Genomic DNA, 11,363 nt, shown 5'->3' on the forward strand with positions numbered 1-11,363 from the left:
GCAACTGTAAATGGAAGGCTTTGTTTGATAGTCTTATGCTGATGCTGTCTGAATAAATTATGCCATTGGATACAAAGCGGTTTAGTTTTGAGACCTAACCCACGAGGGGGGAAGGCACAGTGGTCTGCTTCAGGAATTCCAAGCAATAAAACACAAAAAACAACCCAGGAAGGGAGACATGCATTTGGAATCTGTTCATCGTTACGGAGTCAAACAAGAGGGTAACATTACTGAAACAATGATCGGGCTACTTAGTATATAAAAGAGCATACATATTTCAAGGAGGAAACGTATGAAGACGCAGACTTCCTCGTTATCAATATGTGCGGCATATCTTTCGTGTTAACGAAAGTAAATTCCCGCTTTACCTCTTCTTACGTGTCAAATGAAATGAATGCCATGAGGAATAGAATATTTGTTGACTGCGTCTCTTCTTGCTTCCATCCTTACCAACATATTTCTTCATTCTCGTGGTAATCATGACATTCTATGTGTATGCTGCAAAAGATTGCAAGTGGACAAATTCGACATCGAGGTGCAAAGCGTTATATTCAATTCGAATAAGCTTCCGGTGTATTTTTACTCCGTTTGTATTTTTAGATGATTATGAACGTTACGGAAAATTATCTCACATGCTTTATGTTGAATGAGAAACATTGAATGATCCGTTTTGCTTTCCCTACGTTGAAATGATATAATGTCGGCGTCAACAGCCTTCTTCCACGCCGGAAGCTGAAACTTGTATCATTCTGGATTAATGATAATTGAATGTCTCATATGTATACGTAGCCCACAAGGCGACGTCAGAAACCATCAGGGGAGAACGCCGCATAAAAACCAAACGTGCGCGCGCGTCTCCACTCTGAAGAACAGTATCGGAGAATCACGGCAAGCATTTCGCTGAAGAGCTGCCTCGTCAGAGAGCCTAGAAATGGCAGCGTCGTAGCAAGTATTTGTCAACACTCTGATAGTGCATTTATTTCCTGGTGTAGGTCGGCGTTACCTCGCTAAATTCACTTGACATTCGTTTTCCACATCGAAGACTCGTACGATATAATCCACTGCAAGATGACACAATTAGAAAGTATATTTAATTTCTGGACTCCAAGAACGGCGTTCTTCACATAAGTAACACCTGTTTGTGTGTGCATTCGGGAGGACGACGGTGCAATCCCGCGCCCGGCCATCCTGATTTAGGTTTTCAATAATTGCCCTAAATCGCTTCAGGCAAATGCCGGGATGGTTCCTTAGGAAGGGCACGGCCGATTTCCTTCCCCATCCTTCCCTAATCCGAGCTTGTGCTCCGTCTCTAATGACATAGTTGTCGACGGGACGTTAAAACAGTAATCTCCACCTCCTCTGTTCGTGTGTTTAAGGTTGCGTTTTGAGGCTCAGGCAACATCGCAGTGACTATATTCCGCCTCTGGCCGCCGGTGTGTCGTTAGCTCAAACGTTCCCTTGTGCCTTGCAGTGCTTGTACTATAAGACATAGCAGTTCGAATTACGGTAGAAGTCGCTGACTACAACCTTTTATTTTCCATTTTAATTAATGGAGTTTCAAACTGCTAGTAAAAATTTCTTATGCGAAATCTGAAGAATGCCTTTAAACATCAATCTTCGTCCGATTTCGACTTAGTAAATTAAGTTAATACCTTGGATTTCTGCTTTGCAAATTCCAAGGTGCTTCACTGTAAAATAGACCCTGAAAAGATTCAAACCGACTGTCAACGATATAAATTTGAGCTTTGATCGTCATATAGGTCTAACATGTCAGAAGGTTGTTTATGAAGTGCACATGTTCATTAATGTAGTTCCCTTCTTCTAAATTTTTGCAGTAGCATTTAACTGTAGACGTTTTCTAACACCGGCGTTAGCAATTCCTTTCCGTTCTCTGAAACCTTCAAAACGACAAATTTTTCTGGTTTAAATCTGATGACCTTAACTATCACTTCCGATCAACAATAAATACTTCATGAACCCATACATGGAACTCCAAATGTGCAGTGTTCCTGCACTGCTACAGAGCATGCATTGCAAGGTATTCACACAGTTTATCGCATAGACTTACCATAAGGAATGAAACAAGAACTGTAATACACTTTACACCACAGACGCTCACTCTGGCTTGACGAAAACATCCAAACATTGACCAAAAGTTGCACAAATAATTGAGTTTGAAAGGAAAAGAAACGAGGTATGAAGCATTTATAAATTCATCGAATGTAGTGAGGTAGTTTAATTTCGTCCCAGTCTATAAAATTAATTTCGGGCCATACTCAGCTCTTGCCGATTAATGTAATATAATACCCGCCTACTAATCAGGGCGTCTGTCTCCGTTGCTTTTGAGCGTGAATGGAAATTGTAGAAATTTTCTGTGGAGCAACATTTAATAATAAAGCGTTTTAAATCATCAAAAGCGATGAGCGGTAGCAGGCGCTTTCGATAAAGAACGGGGGAGTGCAGCGCCGCTGCTGTCGCCACGGCCGCTGCCAGTAGCCAGCAAATGGATCCCGGAGCTTTGCCGCATACGGCGTCCAGAGGAGGACAGTCTGCAGGAAATCTGCCGCAAAATCGTTACTGGATAAAATTTTGATATCGGTGTGTCACAAAGCGAAATAGATTGAATCTGCGCTACCATTACATTCACGTCTTCAGCATTCAGACAGAAGAGGCTATAAAAATATTTTATGCCAGCTGCTCTCGATCCACTGACATTATGAACAGAAACAACACACGCTACCGCTAGGCCACAGGCGTAATCAGCCTACAGTTTCTCTATCATGGGACAAGTTTTCCTCCAGGAAGTGCCGCAGTCTACAGTGTTGCCAGATTGTGCAGATAACCGGACTTAGAGAATTAGCGAGTAGGCCAGTTTTTTTGTCCCATGTCGCGATCGGCGCGGACTTAGCCTCTGAAGCGGCCGGCCGCCGGTCAAGTTTTATGTCAAAGAGTGTACGTAAATCGCTGACTACACTACAGGCCATTAAAATTGCTACACCAAGAAGATGACGTGATACAGGCACGAAATTTAACCAACAAGAAGAAGATGCTATGGTATGCAAATGATTAGCTTTTCAGAGCATTCACACAAGGCTGGCGCCGGTGGCGACACCTACAACGTGCTGACATGAGGAAAGTTTCCAACCGATTTCTCATACACAAACAGCAGTTGACCGGCGTTGCCTAGTGAGACGTTGTTGCGATGCCTCGTGTAAGGAGGAGAAATGCGTACCATCACGTTTCCGACTTTGATAAAGGTCGGATTGCAACCTAACGCGATTGCGGTTTATCGTATCGCGACATTGCTGCGCGCGTTGGTCGAGATCCAATGACTGTTAGCAGAATATGGAATCGGTGGGTTCAGGAGGGTAATACAGAACGCCCTGCTGGATCCCAATGGCCTCGTATTACTATCAGTTGAGATGACAGGCATCTTATCGATATGGCTGTAACGGATCGTGCAGCCACGTATCGATCCCTGAGTCCGCAGATGAGGACGTTTGCAAGACCACAACTATCTGCAGGAACAGTTCGACGACGTTTGCAGCAGCATGGACTATCATCTCAGAGACCATTTTTTCGGATGAATCCAGGTTCTGTTTACAGCATCATGATGGTCGCATCCGTATTTGGCGACATCGCGGTGAACGCACATTGGATGCGTGTATTCGTCATCGCCATACTGGAGTATCACCCAGCGTGATGGTATGGGGTACCATTGGTTACACGTCTCGGTCACCTCGGGTTCGTATTGGCGGCACTTTGAACAGTGGACGTTACGTTTCAGATGTTTTACGACCCGTGGCTCTACCCTTCATTCGATCCCTACGAAACCCTACTTTTCAGCAGGATAATGCACGACCGCATTTGGAGGTCGTGTACGGGCGTTTCTGGATACAGAAAATGTTTGACTGCTACCCTGGTCAGCACATTCTCCAGATCACACACCAACGGAAAACGTCCGGTCAATGGTGGCCGAGTAACTGGCTCGTCGCAATACGCCAGTCTCCACTCTTGATGAACTGTGGTATCGTGTTGAAGCTGCATGGGCAGCTGTACCTGTACACACCATCCAAGCTCAGTTTGACTCAATTCCCAGGCGTATCAAGGCCGTTATTATGGCCAGAGGTTGTTGTTCTGGGTACTGAATTCTCAGGATCCATGCACCGAAATTGCGTGAAAATGTAATCACATGTCAGTTCTAGTATAATGTATTTGTCCAAAGAATGCCCGTTTATCATCTGCATTTCTTCTTAGTGTAGCAATTGTAATGGCCAGTACTGTATGTACAAAGGTAGAGGTATGTCTCAGGGGAATTCTGATTCACTCAACGTGACTGATACCTTAAGTTGCTTTGGTATCGATTTTACGGCTGACCTGCGGCGCACTGCGACCTTAAACTGTAAACGACTGCTGCAACCGATTGCTCCGCTCTGTTGACCTCCTGCAACGGACGTGCTTTGTCAACACTCGCATAGTGTCGTGTATCCCTCACATGGCGCAAACCTTTCCGATACCTCACATTCTGGCACGCCGCATGGTATCTGCGAAGGGTTCATTTGTTAGCCAGGGGATGATCTTCAAAGTCCACTATCGGTCCCTCACCCTTCCCCGTGCTCGAGGGGTGTGTGGGAATTTACTATCTTCCGGATAGATCTCGGGTCCTTTTTGTCAGTTCACAGTCAGTGATGTGGCAGTGTTGTCCGACGTGCCTTATCAGTTTATTGCTTGAATCGTATGCCCAGGCCTCGTTGACCCCTGAGGTGACTTTGTCGTATATCCCAGCGCCCTTCTGTCACATCGGACTCCTTTTTTCCGGAGCACATCTATTCTGCCTCTTTTCCACCTGTGCGCTTGTTGTCAACGAAGGCGGTCTACACTAAGATGCAACTGGCCCACACCTCCAGTGTGGTAGAACAGAAGTACCCGCACTACAGACGGCGCAATAAATGGAAGGTGGTTAACGTCCACTTTTCTTGACACTACTATACACTACCCGTGGTATGTCACCATCAACGGGAAACAGTCCAATCGTTTTCATCTCCACCAAGCTCACTTCGCTGACTTCCCGCTTTGCATCGCTCCTGGGGTGCCGGACACAGACGATCATCGCTTCTTTTGTGGCCCAGCAGTAGATGTTTGTCACTTGGTCCAGCGAAATCTGGCCTTCCTGATACCGCATTAGACTGCACATGATGTTCTTCCTGGATTACGTGTTCTACCCACAGACGAAGACTTACTCTATGAATTGATTCCACGGCCTTGCAGTTCGATCTCTCTTTGCAACTGGCGAGAAGATTGTTCTCAATTTTTGTACTTACGTGAACGAAGACTTGCACTATTGTCTGTAATCCAAAATACAACCAATATTTTTCCAGCTTTATGCGACCTGTCACGTAACTGGAATGTTCCTGCAATGAGAAGCTGACCTGGCCTCATACATTATTTTTCGATTTTTGATACTATGGTCCCCAACGGTATTCCCCTTTATTTTCGAGAAGACATGCATGGATTTCTCCACGGCTATGTGGGTCACAGATTTCGCTCCACGCAAAAAAAAAAAAAAAAAAAAAAAAAAAAAAAACTTAATAAAAAGAAAAAAAAGAAAATTATCTTCACTGTTAAGTCTATTCATCCATTGAGATATCCTCTCCCCAACTTTACTTTCCTGCTGTCGTAGCTTATGTAGAGCTAATGGAGTAGGCGTAGTTAGGGGCCAAAGTCTGAAGCGGTGCAGGTATTAAATTTTGTACTGTCAAAGTGGCGGTGACAGATAGACATCTTTTTGTGGGTTCCTTTATTGTCAAGAGGGTGAGGGGGAGAGAAACATAAAAAACGGAAGAATGTTTTTTAAAGAAATGGTAAGGCGACCGCTCACGATAAGCGGGAAATCCAGGTTCGAGTACAGGTCCGGCACAAATTTTTCCTGCCATCATTCCCATGTACAGTCGACGTTAGTCAATTTTTGCGACTGCGATGTTTTTCATGATAGCTGCGGTCGCCACAGTGCTTATTCCTTCGGACATTCATGAAGGAAAACCACAGGCACTGCAATATCGTATTCTATATTGGGCTGATGACTGGTTTAAATATCAAAAAATTGGTCAAGTGCGAGTAGGTCTCGCGTTCTGAGGGATCCGTACAAACTTCATTATGCGTAGTTCATCCATATCCGGAACTGTGAATCTCTAATATTTCTGCCTACTATCGACATTGATACTGGCAAATTAATTGTCCCCGGAATTACTAGACTTTCGAGAATGTTTTAATTTTATCATTATAATCGAGTAGGAAATGGGAATGGAAATATTTTTTGTGCACGGTATAGTTACAGATCCACAATTATCGGATTTTTCCCTTTACTTGTACTGTGAAACCATTCTTCTTCTCAAATGTCATGACCCTAGCCTAACGGGGAGTTCAGTATAGGTTGTGATGAGCGAATTTGCGAGTATAACAATATGTGACACAGAGGGCCGTATTTTCTAACTGCACTGACTTGGAAACCTCAGTTCCCTACACACCCATGGTAGCATCATCTTAGCATGTGACATAAATTTCAGCTTGATCCGTTCAACCGTACCTGAGAAAACGGTGTTTTAACAGACAGAAAAACAGAGTGACAGTCGGATAGCAAGTGACAAAAATATTTTGTTTCCTGTAATATAATTAAAAACTAACACTTTTCAGATTTTTCCGTTTACTTATAGTGTGAATCCATTCTCTTCGCAAATGTTACGATTCGAGCGCAACGGGAAGTACTCTATAGATTTTTATGAGTGATATTGCGAGTATTAAAGTATGTGATGCAAATGATCGTTATTTTTGATTAAGCTTACTTAAAAGCTTCAGTTTCTTACACCGCTATGGGGCCATTGATCCTGTGACATTAATGTCAACTTCATATAGCACCATTTCCCTTACAAACGCTGGTCTTAACAGTCGGACAGACAGGCAGCCGGATAAAAAGTGACAAAAAATATGTTTCTCGTGTGATATAATTACAAATTAACACTTTCGCATTTTTTCCTTTACTTGTACTGTGAAACCCGGCTTATTGTGCCACTGACATGATACGTGAATTGGAGTGGCAATCATTAAAACAAAGGCGTTTTTCGTTACGACAGGACCTTATCATGAAATTTCAATCACCAGTTTTCTCCTCCGATTGCGAATACATTCTTTTGGCACCCACCTACATAGGGAGAAATGATCATCACAATAAAATAAGAGAAATCAGGGCTCGCACAGAAAAATGTTCGTGCTCGTGTATCCCGCGTGCCTTTCGAGAGTGGAACGGTAGAGAGACAGCTTAAAGGTGGTTAATTGAACCCTCTGCCACGCACTCTATTGTGAATAGCAGAGTAATCATATAGATGTAGATTGACAAATTTCATAGTTCTGGGTCAACGTGAACCATCCTGTAGGTTCTGCTGGGTGAGTTTTCGGGTATCAAAATATGTGAGTTAAACAGCCTTATCCTCTGATTGCACCGACTGAGAAGCTTAAATTTTTTACACTGCCAAGAATATATAGACATTTTTATGTGATATGGATGTCAGCCTTATACGTCTACCCGTTCCTGAGAAAAAGGATTTGTAATGGTCGGACAAAACTGATCCTATACGGATTTCGTTTTTACAGATTAAGATATGAAACTAAATACCAAGAAGAGTGCAATCTGCCTTAAGGTAAGCAGTTCTTTGTATGCGCCGTCGCCCCTTCTTACACTGGAGAAAGATCTGGATCTTCTATTTTTCACGATAGTGCCTATAAGGGACGTTAGTTGGTAATCACAGATGAGCCGGTGTATTTTCTTTAATAGCTTTCTGTGGCTGAGATGTCGTCGATAAGTCTTCAAAGGCAACTCCAGTTATCCTACACTTACTCTCATGACATCTGACTTCAACGTTGCACAGCACTTTGGAATGCCACTGGAAGAGACGTGTGCCATTTGAATCCATAATCGATCAGATTCTGTGAGTTGTTGAGTTGTTAGCGGAAGTTCAACGGTCATGAATTAATGTGGTTCCCGAATACTTACTCTGCCTCAAAGAGATCATGCCATGAGGTGACTCTAATTCAGTTGTTAAGGTACATATTCTTCTGTTTCATGACAACTGACAGAGAGAAAGATACAATATGTAACAGCAGCAATGGCGTTCTGGAATTGGAGCAAGAGAATGAGTTCTTTGTATGTAAATGTGGAATGTCTTAAAATTATTCGAGATTTTTTGTTTAATTGTAGTAACATACCATTGCAACCAGATTATTACCTCAGATCGCATGGTGTATTTGGCACATGATGCTTTTCATGGTGTATTTATTCCTCTTGGTGACCCTCTTTTACCCTGTGACATGTGCTGATACACATCCTTATCCGCTTAAAATGGCTGAATAACTAAAGTTGCAGTGATAACAATAAAAATGTTTATAGTCGCTACAGAAAACATTTGTCCCTTTGAAAAAGTTTACTGTGTAAATGATGTCCTGTGAACAGGAGAGTCTCGTCTGCTCAGTACTCACATCGTCTCAGTTACCTTCAAGTGCGTAGCAGACTGCTGAAGCAAACGTGCAAAGGGGATAAAGAAGGTTGAATGAAGTGCAGCTAGCGATTCGTCAGAAAAGGCGTGTCTTTTATATAAAATAATAACACATCTCACAGATGTCGAAAATACAGTGACATAAGGAATATAATTGTAGCGTAAATATGGTTGTAATATGCTTATACTTTTCTCTATGAGTTACTGAGTCTAACGTTAATTTGGAAACGTATCGAAGAACAGCTGTGTGTCTAACTGGTATTTGCTATAGTAGGTTGTATAGGTGAATAATCCAAGCCAGGTCTTTCATAGAATAGCTCTCATGTGTTGAATTGTCCAACGTTTGAAAGCAACAGGTAAATAGAAACTATACTGACTGGTTATATAACGAAGATATCATACATCCTTATGCTGCCCTGAGAGCAGTTACGTTTCGTTCTTTAACTGCAGGAGGATAACTGTTATTCATCCTGACAGTGTGTGGCTATTGACGTTAGGGTGACTATTCCGTTAATAGAGAATAGTCGGTGCTATGGCGAAGGTCTTGATAGGTAGTGCTGCTGTTCATGTTGGTGGACCAGTGGTGCTTGCTATGTGTACCAGAGTTTCTAAGAACTGACGGAAAGCACCTCGTAACTGCGGGTGGGCGAAAACGGCCCCACATTTTGTACACGGCTGTATGTGAGAGCCGGATGCTGGGTAATGTGGCATTGTGTACAGAGTCGGGGGGAGCCATCGAGGTGGATAGAAAACTGTAGTGTAGATGAGAGATTGGATGATTTGGGCGATAGGTTTTACTAGAAAGGCACATATGCTGCTCTGGAACCGTTGTAGGACAAGAAAAGAGCGTTGAGTTTCCCAATGGGCTTAAATTCGGCTGTCTTGGAGTCTGTATGACGCTGCATAACAGGGGTAATTGTAGTCTTGTCTCTGCAGTCCATTCACCGAAAAGAGAGACGGCGTGTGACCACAGCCCTGCCGTCGGGGGGTGAACAATACAGGGAGCGCTCGCTCATTGTAAAGTTCATCTAGTCTGAAATACCAGTTTTTGATTATTAGAAGGGCTGTAACCACATTTAGCATTCATTGTTTCTGTGGTCACCCAATACCTATTTTTTTTTCTTCATTAGTACTACTTTAGGCCATCCTTCACGGGTACAGCGAGCGAAGTAGACATGTCAGTTCTGAGTCCAAAGAGAAGCGATCAAAGAAGAAGTCATTAAGTTCTGCAGAGAAACACATACTTCTTAAAGTGCATAACATGCAATTGTTGTACCTAGTGCAGTGAATGACAGATATATTGTCTTCAAAACAGCTGCATCTGCAGATGTTGGTCGTTCTTCAGTGTATCGTGTGATAAGTCAGTACACTCCCTTTGAAGTCTCCCAAGAAGGACAAATCACGACAGAAGCTTTCAGAAAGTGTTCATGACTTAGATAGAGATACGATTCGACGGAAACTACATGAGTCTTAGTTTCGTAACGAATTGCTAACAATTAATAAAGTGGTTGCTGCATTGAACTAGATTTGGTCAATTTTCGTAGAACAACATTTTATAAATTATTGAAAGAAATGAATTTTAAATGTGTTTGACGCGATGGAGATAACATTCTAATAGACAGGGATGACATAATTTTCTGATGGCGGTGTTATCTACGAACCATTAAATTGGTGAGGGATTAAGGAAGAACACATTTATTATTTTGATGACACTTTGTTGAATGTAGGACATACCCGATGTAACGATTGGGTAGATAACGCCACATAAATCCTCTAAAGGGCCCGCCTGGTACAGGGAAACGTCTGTTTATCACACAACTTGGGAGCAAAGCAGATTTCGTCGAAGGCTGTATGTGAACTTTCGAATCCAAGAAGAGTTGAGATTATCATGACCTGATGTGCGGTGATAGTTCGAGAGGCGGTTTCAAGAAGCTCTTCCTCTGCTACAGGAAAACACGTTTATTGTTCTTGATTACGCGACGTGCCATTGTAATCGAGAAGAAGAAGTCCCTAAAGCGAATTCCAGTAAGCAAGATATGCCACAAATACTAAAATCTAAAAATATCGCGTTTGAAGACGGTATGTTACAGGAGGAACTACTGCTAATCGTTAAAAAAAATACAGAGCAGCGCACAACGAATGCACAGTAGGTGAAATGGCTAAGAATGCAGGGACAACTGGACAGAACCAAAGGGTATGTTGCAGAAAAACTCTGAACTTACAAAATGTCGGATGTAAAGGAAGTATTACTGCAAGCAACAAGAACAGTAAGAGCAGCAGAGTGAAGCAAATGTGTCCTCCATGTGGAGGAAAAAGTCGAAGCACAAATGGGGAAATTAGGCTGCATTATAGAGGACAGGGAACCGAGTTTTGTTGCATCCCTGAATGAAAGCAATTGAAGTTAGACAGAATGAACTTAGTTTTGTCCTTCCTTTAAGGGTTATTGTAACTGGTATAGAAGCCAAAGTCGCCTGTGTTTGAATCTGCTATGCAGCCTGTCGGTTTTTTCGCTTTGTTTCACTAAAATGTAGCCAAAAATTGTAATACAGGGTTTATAACGAGCGACGCAAGCTTCGATCTGACATCGTCCCGGCGCCTAATAGCACAGCGTCCACGAAAGATTTTAGACACCCTCGTTCCACTGGAACAGGTGGTTGTCGGTCACGTGAAAACATTTCTATTTCCTCCCAACTCTCGATGAACAGACTACAGATGGCTGTGTAAAAGTACTGCAGTGTACAGAGACCGCTTCAGTAGCTAAGTGGTCTGAGCAGCTGACTACCATGTGGAGGAGCCGAGTTAGACTCTTTGTAGTGCCAG

This window comes from Schistocerca nitens, chromosome 7 (assembly GCF_023898315.1).
Source record: "Schistocerca nitens isolate TAMUIC-IGC-003100 chromosome 7, iqSchNite1.1, whole genome shotgun sequence".
Taxonomy (NCBI): Eukaryota; Metazoa; Arthropoda; class Insecta; order Orthoptera; family Acrididae; genus Schistocerca; species Schistocerca nitens.